Raw genomic sequence first — 13,530 nt, 5'->3', positions numbered from 1 at the left:
AGCAATCCCACTCTGTTAGCATGAGTCAGTTCTCACCCAATGACAATGACTATAGGGGACATCTGCGGCGGGACACGAAAGGGGGGAGTAGTTTGCTAAGGACAACCCTTGGTACTTTGACGCACAAAAAAAAATAGTGTTTTTTTTTATACAGTTCTTTTCTTTTCTTTCTTTATTTTTTTTTTGTGTTAATCCAGAATAACATGTCCTAAATTTGAATGGCACTCTTTTAGGGAGAAAGGAAGAGCTGTCACACATAATCAGGCTTTAATGTTTCAGATAATAGCCTTTGTTAATGCATTAGTCAGAGACCTTATTATCATTTCATATTTTTTCCAGGTTCCTTCACTTCGAACACTTGTAAATGATATAGAAGACGTCCTAAGAACATTGCTCCTTTACTGGTAAATTGTAACATATTTAGATATGAGTTCAGTATATACAAATTAGTATATTAGTAGGGTTAATTAAAGGAAAACATTTGCTAATTTTGTAATTTGGTATTGCACAAAATTGAAAACCATATGCCAGAATGATACATCTATGTAATGTGAAATGTGAAATGTAATATAATATGTCAAATTATTTTGATAATTTCTTCAATGGTTTCATAAATGTATTCTTTTCATTATCTTTTGTAAAAACAAAAAAACAAATAAAAAAACAAACAAACAATTAATCTAAATGAAAATACTGTTAAAATCACCCATTAATTGGCAAAAATGTATTTAATATAATAAATACAGTATTATTCAATACATTATGTAAAATCAATTAACCTCAATTTCCTGGTGTAAAATCAGAATAAAAGTAAACTCTTAATATTTATATGTATAATAATTTATAATATAATATAAATTATGATATATGTATATGTGTAAGGAATATTGTGTATCTTTCACTCACCTTGACTTGATCTCACACTCAACCACACGTCACCCATCTCATACTTTGTGTATTTCTGTCTCTATATCTTTCTCTGTCTATAGCCTACTGACCTCACGGCTGCTCTAGAGAAACAAGCGCACAAGTGTGTTTGTAGATACGTGGGACTGAGGGTGCTCTGGGCGTACAATGCCCATCCAGTGATAGAGAGCCGTGGCAGACCTCGAGAGAGAGGGCGTTTGGGTGTGGGAGTGTGTGAGCGTGAGAGAGTGTGGGAGCTGAAGGGACCCATTGAGCCAGAGTCCCTCGCCTCTGCCTTCATTAACATGCAGATGGGAACAGCTGTCGACACTTTGCTGTGACGGCTGAAATATTTACGACTCGCTGTTTGCTGAAAGACTCTCGGACTGACTTGCCCACAAGTCCGTTCCTCGCTTTTTCTCCTCCTCGGCTGTTTCTCTTATTGTCTCCGAGTTATCTGGTCTTCTCTTCTCGCATCCGTTCTGAGCGCGGCACTCTCGTTTGGTTTGATAATGGAACAATTGAGTGACAGCTTTTAATCCAGCCTCCTCTCTAATTATATTAGCTTTTTTTTTCCCCAGTACATCTCCAGCTATCAAAATGTCACAGTCAGATTTACACAAGGCTGGTCTATCAAACAAAGCTTATTTCACCCCACCACTTTAGAGAGAGAGAGGAAATCCATATCTACTACAAATCAATGGCAGGAAATTTACGAGTTTTACCTATAGGCTAACATTTCACTACACAGGCAGGAATAAATGAATACATAAACAAGGCGGATGGGTTTCGAGAAGCTAATGGCGGATATAGAGGCTGAGAGTGAGCTCTGTCGCGGGGGTCAATGGCACTGGCACGCAGATGTCTTGCAAACAAACAAAAAGTCAATGAGTGTGTTAACATTACGCTTAGTGGCTAATTACATTAAACGCTCGCTGGGTTGATCGCAGTGCCATCGAAGCAATAAAAGTTTAAAGAATTATCCCTGCTTTGTCTTTTCCCCTTTTCTCTTTTGCTATTTGTCTTCATTCTGCCCTGCACAGCCTGAGGGGCCTGCCACTGTTGCTCATCACGAAACTAAATAAAACACAACAGACCTTCAGGGCACAATTACCCAATGTCAACAATTAGCTCTCCACGCAGGCATTTCACAGAGGGGTCTCTGAAGGCACACGCTGTCCATATGGAGCCCGAAGGAACTTGTGTGTATCCTTAACCTCACTTTAAAAAGTACTGAGGTGTTTTTGCAATTATTGTTATTTTATTTAAAAAAAAATTGGGACATGTAGCATAAATGTGTATGTAACATCATTCAGTACCATGATATATTATCTTTAGCTGTGAGCGATTTTGAGCCTGTCCACTTTATTTTCTAAAACAAACAACAAATTTGTACTCATTTTTCAGTGAACATTGTTCAGGATTTTATTCATTGTACATACAGGTCATGTTTTTTCCCCCCTGGAAGTCATGACTATTTCCACCACATCTGAAATTATGTATTGGAAATTATATATTTTTATTTTATTTTTATTTTTTCATTTTAGAATAAAATGACCAACACCTTTGTCTTAATAAAGCTATTTTCATAACTACCATTGAAAAATATATTTTCACAGTTTTTGCATAATTTTTCTAAATTGGAAATGATGCACTAAAATATTATATTATATTATATTATATTATATTATATTATATTATATTATATTATATTATATTATATTTTGTGGATTTTTTTTAAAGTTTTTGTCTAGAGAATATAAATAATATTATTAATGATTTTTTAACTGATTAAAGATAAAAAATCAGTAAAACTGTAAAATCTACATGTAAAAGTCATTGATCGCTAAAATAAACAACGGGATGGTAAAAAGTCACTCATATAACCATAAGAAAAAACTGCACTGTTTTTCCATTGTTTTTGTAGTAGATGGATGTCTTTGACTGCTTGTGTCTTGCGTCTTTTGCAGTGTCTCAGATAGCACAGCATTCTAAAAACAGAATTTAAGTTAAAAGAAGTTAAACTTTAAAAAACACGCCTTTTTCCCCAATTCCACTGCCCTTGTATTACAATACAGCGTATATTCTATGCGAATGACCCCTAAAACTATTAGTTCATGATACTGTTAATGTGTGGGTTTTTTTTTTTTTTTTTTTTTTTTTTGTAAATAACATCCAGCTAGAACCAGATTTGTATAGTATCTGTGTTTTGGAACTGGTTTCAGTTGGTTTCTAGCTGGTCCAAGCTGGTAATTTGTTGGTTCGAGCTGGTTTAGGTGGTTGACCAGCTGCACTACCAGCTGGTGAAGACCTGGCTGGACTGGTAGAACATATTGAACCAGCAAAGAAAAAAAAAAGAAAAAAGAAAAAAAAACATTCACCATGTTCCAAAAACCAGCTTGACCACCTTATGCTAGTATGACCTGGTTTCCCAGCAGAGTTGTGAGTGAGAAGCCAAGTTACGCAGACTCCACAGGGGGATATGGATGATTACACGCATTGACTGTACCGGTGGGACACTATTTAATGCCAGCAAAGACATACAGAGTAACCCAAACCTCTTTCTGAGGTAACCCCACCCCATCTGTCCTCAGTACAGTAATGATAACACTAAAAAGACAGGGGGAGGGAATGAGAGCAACTGAGCCTTGTCACTATCTGAGGGCTGACACAGGCTATCACTGTCAGCGCCTGAGAGATGACCTGCTTCATCCATCAAACTGTCCCGACCTGAGAGCGAGAGAAAGACGAAGACAGATTACAGCCTGTTTAATCTCTCTCGTTCACTCTCATTAGAAAAGATATATAGTCCTATTATAAGAATCTGTATGGACAATGTAGACAGATTGACATTTTCAAGACAGAGTGAAGTGGGGAATAAGTCCTTTAGAAGCAAGTCACACAAAAACTGTAGCTATAAAACAGGTAAGTTTTAGCCAACCTTGAACACCACATTAATCTGAATTCTTCAAGAACGGTGCAATCACAGTCTGGTACTCAATATGTGTTACTACGTGAACTGACGTGAATTTTTGCTTACATCTCTGCTAAATCTGTAAATTATGGTAAAGGTCAGTGTTTCAGACTGCTTTGGAACTGGTAATTTGTCTTTTTGAAACTATCCATTAACAGAATCAACTCATAAGACTAATTTGTGAATCAGGACACACTGGTCACACTGTATATTTTTGATTCACTACAAAGAAAACGGTTCATAAGAGTCATTTGAAATAGTGCTACGCTGGTCATGCTGTTTTGATTCACTAAAAAGTATTGGTTCATAAGAGTCATTGGTTATCAGCTTCAAATTCAATGCAAATGACAAACTCACATTCACAACTCAGGTCAAATATGAGTTTCTATGACTTCTGAACAGAAGCCCTGCAGTCGTCTATGCTTAATTTCCCAGTGTTAAAAACGTTAAATTGTTTTTAATGTGGATTTCAGAAAAGACACATGACCCCTTCAAATCTGGACCTCACACACACCACATCATATGTGCAGTAAACAGAAATACAGCTGCAGATTGCCTGAGGAAAACCACATTTGTGCAGAATTTGGAAATTAATGGGATGAAAAGTAAGAGTTTTCACTGCCACAGATACACATTCTACTTCACCAGAGTCTACAAAAAGGCTGACATGGCCAGATTGGACAGTCTGCACTTCCATGAGCAGATGTTGTCACTTTTCTTCTGCATTTCTCATCCTTGTACTTGTTTATCGAAGGCGGAAAAAATACAAAATACTTTAAACACAGAAAAAAAAAAAAAAAAAGCAAGTCTAATTACTCGCAGATGTGTATTTTGTTCAAAAGACTGATTTGGTTACAGCATGTTAGGCAGAAAAAGAATCACAGATGAGGAACACTGGGGTTCATCTGTTCTTGTTGGCCTTTCAACATATCCCGGCAGACGTCGCTTCTCTCATTGCTTTTTTTGCCTGTGTAGACATAAAAAGCAACAAGAAAACCGACGTCTGCCGCGATATGTTAAAAGACCACTATGAGCTCAGAACCGAAAGACGAACGACTACAGAACAGAAGAAAAATAACGCTGCTCCCTCAGAACACTGACGCTCGGTGACTTAAAGTCACAACCATGTCTTCAGGTAACAAACAGTTACTATGATGGAGTCAGGTATATCACAATAGCAAACACGCAGTGCTGACAGCTATTCAAGCATTACAACGGTGCCGAGAGTGACACACGGCGCAGTGGGGGAGTTAACACGGCTCCGGAGACGCAGGCCTTCTGAGATTTGAGGGGGCTTTACTCCGCGACAGAGATGCAAAGTCAGATACAGAGGATTATGCATGCACTTCACATCAAAGACAGCTTTGTTCTCACAAGAGAACATAGACAGGCGGAAAAAGAGCGACTACATTCATTCATTCGCTATTACAGACCTCTTTGATTGAAGTTTGTACACAAAATGGCCTTAAACCAATGTGGCACAAAGCCCCGAAAAGTCTTTAATAGAGGTGTTTTGTACAAAATTGCATAGGCACTCCAGGATGTAACGATTTTGAGCTATTCAGTCTTGCAAGCGTTGCTTTAGACAGGGACTCCCTTTGTGTAAACTGTTTTAGCATGAATAACACTCTATTTTATCAGAAAACAGATTACTAAAGAGTAAAGGGAAAAAAGAATTATAAAAAGTGAACCAAAGATAAAAGCAAGTCACTTTGCCGGTTTTTGTCTTTTTTATAAATGTTCTTGGTCGATGCAAATGAAGGGTGAAACTAATATTTGAAATTAAATCACAGAGATACAGAACGCTCGCCATCTGTGATATGTATCATAGCTTCACTCTAGTTTTCTTTCTCTCTTTTCACCTTTGTATAACTGACTCATTTTATGTGTTTAAAGGCAGCATGAAATGGAAATTGCAATCTTTTCTTCTCTATTGTTGACATATGTGAGCGAAACGGATTCTCAAAATGGAAAAAAATGTATGTAGACGGGCCTTGATATTGTCCAATACTTATATGCATGCGAGATGTATATATATATATATATGTGTGTGTGTGTGTGTGTGTGTGTGAATTTATAGGGTGAATTCAGTTTGGTTGGGACACTTTTTCCAATACATATATTTCCCCATAAAGTATTGTGACTCAAATGTATGAATATCATTGCCTTACATAACATAATATCATACCAAGTGTTTTTTTTGTTTTTTTAAAGAAAGGTTGCACAAGCATACTTTCCAAGCAAAATAATTCTGTAATTTTTGACGGTTTCAATTGTAAAACAAAAATGTAATTTTGTGATTAACTTGTGAACTTGAAGAGCTGATTTCATGCATACACTAAAAATCATCTTGAGACCTGTTGGTTAAAATTTTATTGCAAAAACGGCTTGAAAAAGAGAAGCTAGGCCTGAAAAAAAAAAAAAAAAAAACTTGGTTTGATATCTTCTTATCAAACTTATTACTTTAATGTGCCCACTGTAAATATGAATGGAAGATCACTATCTGACTTTTTACTGAACATGCTCAGCGACATAGCATTGGAAGTCGGTCCAATTCAGTTATGTATCAAATCAACAGAAAAACATATCTGAGCGTAGTCCTGCATGTCTGCCAGGCTAATATTCACTTCATAAATAGTGAGAAATACTGCTGAAAGAACACATGCTATCTTCAAGTTAGCAGAACAGTGGCCTTATTTGATGCTTTGCTTAGAGGAGAGAAGATAATTAATATTTACATTGTGTAGAGGTGGTTTGGTTGTGGCATCCATATGGATGTCAGTGAAACAATGAAACGCCTCTGTGCACATAGATTTGACATTTAAAAATATGAATATGCACATAGCCAAGAAAAAGCTTTCCGTCATCATGCTCTAGTCGTACTCTGCCATCTATAATTAGCTGACAAAGGTTTCATACAGCTCCGGTGTCCTCACACATTGTGTCATCGGCCATCCTTGCACTCTTGGAGTTTCACTGCATAATTTAGGTTAAAAAACACACATACAGAGAGCTGTGTGTATGTGTGTGAGGAAAGCGCTTTCAAACAAGGTGTTTCCCTCCCTGAAGCAATCACAGCTTTATTTTGAGCTCAGATCTGTGAGACTGGAGCAACACCATCTCAGCTTGACTCTCAGTCAAGACACAGAGGCTTCATGTTCTTCACCTTTACTTGGGGAACGACTGGTGAACCAATGAGTCAATGAGGATGTTGATTTTGGTTGAGTTGTTCCTAGATAGAGCAGATTGCCGACAATCACAGGAGAGGATAATGAGTTGGATCTGAAAAGATGAACTGGGTGATTATTTTTTATTTATTATATTATTATTTTAAAAAAGCTTTGCCTTTTATAATATAAACTTTTCAGAATTAAAGAATGATGACTTTAAAATAATTGATGATTTAATAAGTGATACAAATAATAATATTTATAAGAAATAAAGGGAAAAAATATTATACAAAGAAATGTTAGATTGATTTTACAACAAGCACACGGATAAAGTGAACGATATTTTATCTATCATTACAAAGCAATGGTGAGTCTGTGAAGCCAATGATTGAAAATGTGCACGATGTGATTTCGAGTTCAGATTGGATGGCCGCGTTTCAGTTTCCATTTTGTGTGCAGGTCTCAGAAACTTGCCAACTTAAACTTTCTTGAACTTTGTTTTTAACCTTCTGAGCAAGATATGCAATAACATGCTTCTGGCACACAAAATGTATTTTCTGAACAATAAGGGTTTTCCCTTCCTTTTTTCTTTTTGTTAATTTTATACAATGAATATTTGCTACATAAACAGTTACAGCTGTAGCTGTAACAGAACAGATACATAGAACTGTTAATGGAACAGTTATACGTCTAAACATTTTTCATTTAGATTTGACACACTTTTGGTTTAAGCCTCACCCACATCCGCATCTATCCAAATTAGATACAGCTCATTTTGTTATTGCAACATATACATAATGGCTTCATTGCACATCCATAGTACACTCACATTTACTCTTTTACTCTTAAGCAACCAAAGTTGCATCATGCGGCACCAAAACAAACACACACAGTGGCAAAGCCATCTGTGCAGCATTTGAAAACCAGCCATTAATACACTTTCATGGCAAGGATCTAAGATGGGATGCTGGATACCTCGCCTCCATATTCCAAGCCTGGTTTCCCTTTCTCTCAGCTCTCTGTCTAAGATTCATTAGACAGGAGCACAGGCTCTGATTAAGACCCTAATTAGAGAGTGAACGGCCAAATGCGCTGTGTTCCAGCCCTGATCATTGTGCTCAACGAGGATGGCTAGGGGCCACGGGCTCCTGCACAATCATGCCACTAATCGGTTAGCACCTTGCAAACATACCGACCTCATTCGCTCAACACCTGCCTCCCTCTCTGTACCAACTCCATCATAAGAGGACAAAAGAGTCAGCAACCTATAGTTTAACGGAAGTATGCAGCATCACTGAGTCTTAATTGGACCATGGTGCGGCTACATTGACTGTAAGTTTGGCCTGTAATGTGTCCCAATCCTATCCCCTATTTCTGTACACAGTCATTTCCAGTCTACTGTATATCTACACTACTGGTCAAAAGATTGGAATATTTACAATTATTTAATGTTTTTGAAAGTCTCTTATTCTCACAAGGCTGCGTTTATTTGAGGAAAAATACAATTAAAACAGTTGTATTGTGAAATATTATTAAAATTTAAAATAACTGCTTTCTATTTTAATATATTTATGTCAAAGCTGAATTTTCAGTAAAATTTCTTCAGTCTTCAGTGTCACATGATCCTTCAGAATTCATTCTAATATGCTGATTTGGTGCTCAGTTGGTAATAATGGGTATTCGTTGATGAATAGACTGTTCAATGAACAGCATTCATTTATTTGAAATAGTTAATATTTTGTAACATTATAAATCTTTACTATAAATCTTTACCTCTTGATGGAAATAACATCACAACATTTATTTCCATCAAGTGGTGCATACATTTTTGGTCAAGATCTTGTATTGACAATGCAAGAGTCAAGCAATCTATAAAGTCTACTCCAGCACATCCCAAAGACTTTCAATGAATTTAAGGTCTGGAGTCACAGGTACCAATTCATGTGTGAAAATGATTCTTCATGCTCCTTCCCAACCATTCTTTCACAGTTTGAGCCTGATGAATCTTGACATTGTCATCCTGGAATATGGCCATGATGTGTCTTCCAACATGGCTGTTTAAGAAATAAAAAGCTCCACACTCCATCAGTTAGGGTTAGAAGAACTGTTGCCAAACATATAACATGCTAGAAAGATAATAACCACTGCAATAATGATCCAATCATTTGTCTATTTATACTTTTGCCGGGCAGTATAAATACCTTTTTAAATTTTAATTACCTTCTTGAAGCAGCAAAAACAATATTGATAATAAGAAATGTTTCTTGAGGACAATATCAGCATAATTACCTCTAAAGATTTTCTGAAGAGTAATGGATGCTGAAAATTCAGCTTTGACATCACATGATTTAAAAAAAAATTGTTTTTAAAAAATATATTAAAATCGAAAACAGTTATTTTAAATAATAATATTTCCCAATATTACTGTTTTTCTGTTTATGTGATTGCAGCCTTGGTGAGCATAAGAGACTTCTTTCAAAAACATTAAAAAAAAATAAAAAATCATAAATTAATCTTTTGACCGGTAGTGTCTTCAAAATATTTATTGTGGCTTATTGAGTGAGACATCAGGAGAGCATTTTTTCATTGTCGATTGACTATCATTAAACTGTGTACTGAATTCCCTTCCAAGTTTCTCTACTACGAAAAGCCTCAAACGCTATTTTCAGAACATGAGGTGTTGTGTAAACCAAGGGAGAGAGTGTGTGAAGTGTTTCTGTGTAGGTCAGGAACCTGCCACAAACAGACCAGTCGAGAGGCAAATCTGGTGCGACTCTCTTTTGAATATTGTTCCTGTTTGCATTTGTGGTCTACGCACCTCATTTTGGATGAGGTGTGGTGATTTCCTGGTTATTTTTTGATTGTGCTAAACGAGATGTGCTCTGCGATTTCTGATTCATATTGGCTTGACAAGGAATGGAAGATGAGAAAGGGGAATAAGAAGACAGGAAGTGAACGACAGAATAAGGATGTACAGGAGAAAGACAAAAGCGTGACATCTAGGTTAAAAGGCATGCATGGCTGCCCTCTGAAAAAGCCAATAGTTCCAGCTTGCCCAATTTCACTCCAGCTCTTGATTCAGAACTATGGTGTCAGCCTGATCTATTTTTATTCTCAATGAATCATCCCTTCTCCTTTCCTCAGATGAAGAAAACACAGCCGTCCAAATATCTGTGGCCACAGGGCAAGCGCTACGTTCTATGTTTGCCTCTTAAGCTCAAAACTCCCTGGAGACTCGTGGCAAACATGTATCTCAAAACGGGCAGTCGGGCAGAACTGATATGACTGTGCCATTTAGATTTAACACAAAGATTGTGACATGCATATTTCACCAAAATCATTCAGAGTGATGACGTATCTTGTGTGATGATACTGAAAGAAATGCAAAAATAATGTTTTATTAATAATAATAGTAATGTGAGCTCAAATCATATAGCGTATTGAAGAGAGCAATCAGGCATACAAAAAGCGACTGAAATCCCACAGACTTAAATGGGATCAGAGGCGTCATATCTTCAGATAATAGAGTAGGCTAATAAAAACTTGGAGGTGGGCTTTTTAACTCAAGCCATTCACTAAAACACTATACTTCCAAGCCACACCCTAACAACCAGCCAGAACACCCTAGCAACCGTATAGCAATTCGCACCAGCCAAACTAGAATATCACAGACACATCAAGGTGGTCTCTTTTGACTTGGGCCAATGTACTGAGAGCCCTCGGTGTGCCATAGAGAGGCACATTACAACATTTTGGCAACGAGTTTCATAACTGCAAATCTAGCTGTTATTATTATTATTATTATTATTATTACGCATTTACCCTTGTTGCTATTATTGGTGATGCTGATGAAATATAGCTATAGTATAAATATGTTTAGTAGATGATTGAAAAGTTAGGTCGATCACCATCATAACCTGTTGTTGTGGAGCTTGGCTGTGTGCTTCAGACGTCTGCTGCAGTCAGAGGCTCTTGTGAGTCTCAAAGTGCGCAGTGAGGCATCTCCTGCTCCGTGATCGCCGTTTATTCCCCTATTCCCACGGAGGGAATTGAGCGCTGGCACAGTCCCCCCTACTGTACAAACACGGAACTTCTACACACTCACTCACCATCAGTAACTCTCCGCCAAACACCAGCAAACCACATCTATTATTATTACCAAACGAGAAGTTTCTATACTGTCGGTGTGTAATGGCGCATGCAGCTTTCTTTCGACACTGTAAGCAGCATGTGGTAATACAGTTTAACAGAAAGAGAAAAATGGAGAGTCAAAAAGAGAGCCAGTGGTGTTGTTATTGTTAATTAATACTTTGCTGTTTCCTACTTTATATTGTATATTGTAAAAAATATTTTAGTAAAATTACTGGCTTCCTTTTTTGTATATAGGAGATTATATATATATATATATATATATATATATATATATATATATATATATATATATATATATATAATGTACATATATGTAGGCCTATTGTGTGTGTGTGTGTGTGTGTGTGTGTGTGTGTGTGTGTGTGTGTGTGTGTGTGTGTGTGCAACAACATGCAAATAAGATAATCTGCAATCGAAAATTGAGAGATAGAGAGAGGCAAAGAGAAAAAGAGAGTTTGCCTTTTTATTCTCATTGTTAAAGAAGGACATCATCACTTAACCGGACAAAACACGAGCTCTCAACCTTTTCTTTCTCTCCATGTGCTGCTGAACACTGCACTGGCTCTACATCACAGGAGTTTAGTTTTTAATATGAAGTGACACACAGGTTCTGTAATACTATTTAAAGAAGACTATAGGCTATGTCACATAAAATGCTTCAAAACGCGAAACTGTTTGCATTAAAATAACCGAATACAAAATCCCATCTCGTTGGAATTGCGAAATAGGCAATGTGTTGTTGCAATTATAATGGTAAATCGATCTAAAAAAATGTGACCAATACGATTAAAAAACAGACAAAGTTGTGAAAAAAACAACCGTCTTATGGTGTAAAAATCTTAACTAGAGGAAAACTTTGTTCCTGGTTTATGTTGGAAACAGTTTTGCAAATAGCATAAAGTATTAGACTGTTTATCCATTTATGTTGTGTAGGGGAAGCGAAGGAGACACGAGACGGGAAGGTGTATTCCCATTCCACAAGGGAGATATGAGCAGCAACTATTGCGCACAATAGAAAACCAATGTAAAATACATAGCCAGCACCTGCATAAATGCTTGTAGCGAAGCTAAAATGATCAAATGTTGTTTGTTCTGAAACCATGTTCTCACGTCAAAACTGTTTTGGACACTGGACTGGTCAACAACGCAGTTTGGTACCTTGGACAGCGAAAGCTTTCTGACGAGAACCGCAAGCACAGCATAATCTTTTTCAAAATGAATTATACAGATTTGTCATGTCATTCTCTGATGTAGCACTTATAAATAGTAGACAAAGATGCAACAGAGTTGATGAGAATAACCCTATACCAATGCATGCGTAAAAGGAGATATCACTATCACTCAATTATTGTTAACAATAATTGATTCAAATGCATATATTATTATGTGTAAGCAAACGCATTTCATTCAATTGCCCTGTCATGTGGGTCTCTAATCACATTATAAATATCAGCAATCATAATGAGGGTTTACCTCCAAAAAAGTTGGCATGTCCCATCTGTTTGTCTGCACATAAAAAGCCTTCGAATATTCCTCCAACTTGTTCAAAATAAGTTCGGTGTATTCATTCTTTCAACAGGCAATATCTGCTTGAACAATGACACAAAAGGAGGTCTGTTTGCTCCAGTGGAAGAGAGGTGCTCATAGGACCGAATAAAGCAACAAGCATCCATAAATTCACAGCGGATCCTGTTAATGTGTGTTTCTGTTCTGTCACTTCTGATAATGTTACTCTTTTCCCCAAATGTTTATTATTTAATCCAGACCGCAAGTCGTTATGGTTCTCCCGTTTTCCGGATAAAAAGTCCTCAAGTAGTGTGTGAAGGCTCCAGGGAAGTGTGCGGTGAGTGTAGCCCAGGCTCGGGTCGGGTGTTCTCTCCTGTCGAGGCAGTGGGAGTCTTCCTCTCCTCGCCCGCTCTGTCCACACAAACTGGATTCAGTGTTTGAAGGCAGGGAGTTGGGCACTAAAGCATATATCCAGCAGCCCCCCCTTGTGGAGCAACAGCATTGCGTGGGTCACACAAGAATGAAGGAGACACAACGATGAGAAAGTGAAAATGAAGCGCACAGAGAGAAAGAAAGGGAGAGAGAGAGAGAGAGAGAGAGAGAGAGAGAGAGAGAGAGAGAGAGAGAGAGAGCGTGCGTGTACGGAGGCAGTTGTTTAACCCATTCAAAGCCGATTTAAAAAAATTATATTACAAAAAAAATATTAAAATTATATTTTAATTTAAACATAAAGATTAATGTATAATTTCAGGCTATATATATATGTTAAACAAATAATATATAGGCTATATATATATATAACTTAAGTATGTTTTCCATCAC

General features: G+C 37.0%; 1 protein-coding gene across 6 annotated transcripts in view; it reads right to left on the bottom strand.

Annotated features, from left to right (window-relative positions):
• The window catches only part of adgrb1a (adhesion G protein-coupled receptor B1a), a 90,100-nt gene extending 76,927 nt beyond the window's left edge, over window positions 1–13,173 (bottom strand). For all 6 annotated transcript variants that reach the window (XM_084089453.1, XM_084089451.1, XM_084089454.1 and 3 more), the window contains exon 1: window positions 12,676–13,173. The gene's annotated coding sequence lies outside the window, so the exon portion shown is untranslated. The remainder of the gene's footprint in view (window positions 1–12,675) is intronic.
• Between the last annotated feature and the right edge of the window lie 357 nt (window positions 13,174–13,530).

The sequence above is a fragment of the Abramis brama genome (genome assembly GCF_963993115.1).
Source record: "Abramis brama genome assembly, chromosome: 17".
In the NCBI taxonomy this organism is placed as follows: Eukaryota; Metazoa; Chordata; class Actinopteri; order Cypriniformes; family Leuciscidae; genus Abramis; species Abramis brama.
Note: the sequence above shows the minus strand (reverse complement) of the source record. Positions and strands in the feature narration are given on the sequence as shown.